Source organism: Anopheles cruzii, chromosome 2 (assembly GCF_943734635.1).
Source record: "Anopheles cruzii chromosome 2, idAnoCruzAS_RS32_06, whole genome shotgun sequence".
Taxonomy (NCBI): Eukaryota; Metazoa; Arthropoda; class Insecta; order Diptera; family Culicidae; genus Anopheles; species Anopheles cruzii.
The window spans coordinates 55,828,498-55,828,946 of NC_069144.1; positions in this window are offsets into that span (position 1 = coordinate 55,828,498).

Below are 449 nucleotides of genomic sequence, written 5' to 3' on the forward strand. Positions count from 1 at the left end.
GGCTCGGGCCGGTTACTCTCCAAGGGTTACTGCGCTGCAGCGATGACCCTCTCATAGCGGGATCAATATCATCTTCTCCGATGGCGCCAGATTCCGTGACCATCGGCGGCCGCCCGCATGCTGGATCCTAGGATACGGTTTCTACTTCCCCGAGGGAGCCGATAAGGGTGGGGCAGGATATCGTCACAGAACGCTTCGAACGGCCAGCGATGAGGAGAGAAAGAAAAATTAAATAATAAATATTAATCTCTTCCAGGAATTCGGCGAGGGACGATATCGATCCCTCTAATGCAGTTAGAAGCTCGCGTTCGGTGGGGCTTCGATTGACTTCGGAAAGACGGCTCTTCGTCTCAGCGTTTAATCAGCACGTCGAAGACCGCAGAGAAAACGTCTTAAACCCCCGATATCCGTGGCTTAGAAAAAAATGTGTTAAACTTTGCTCCCGGAGA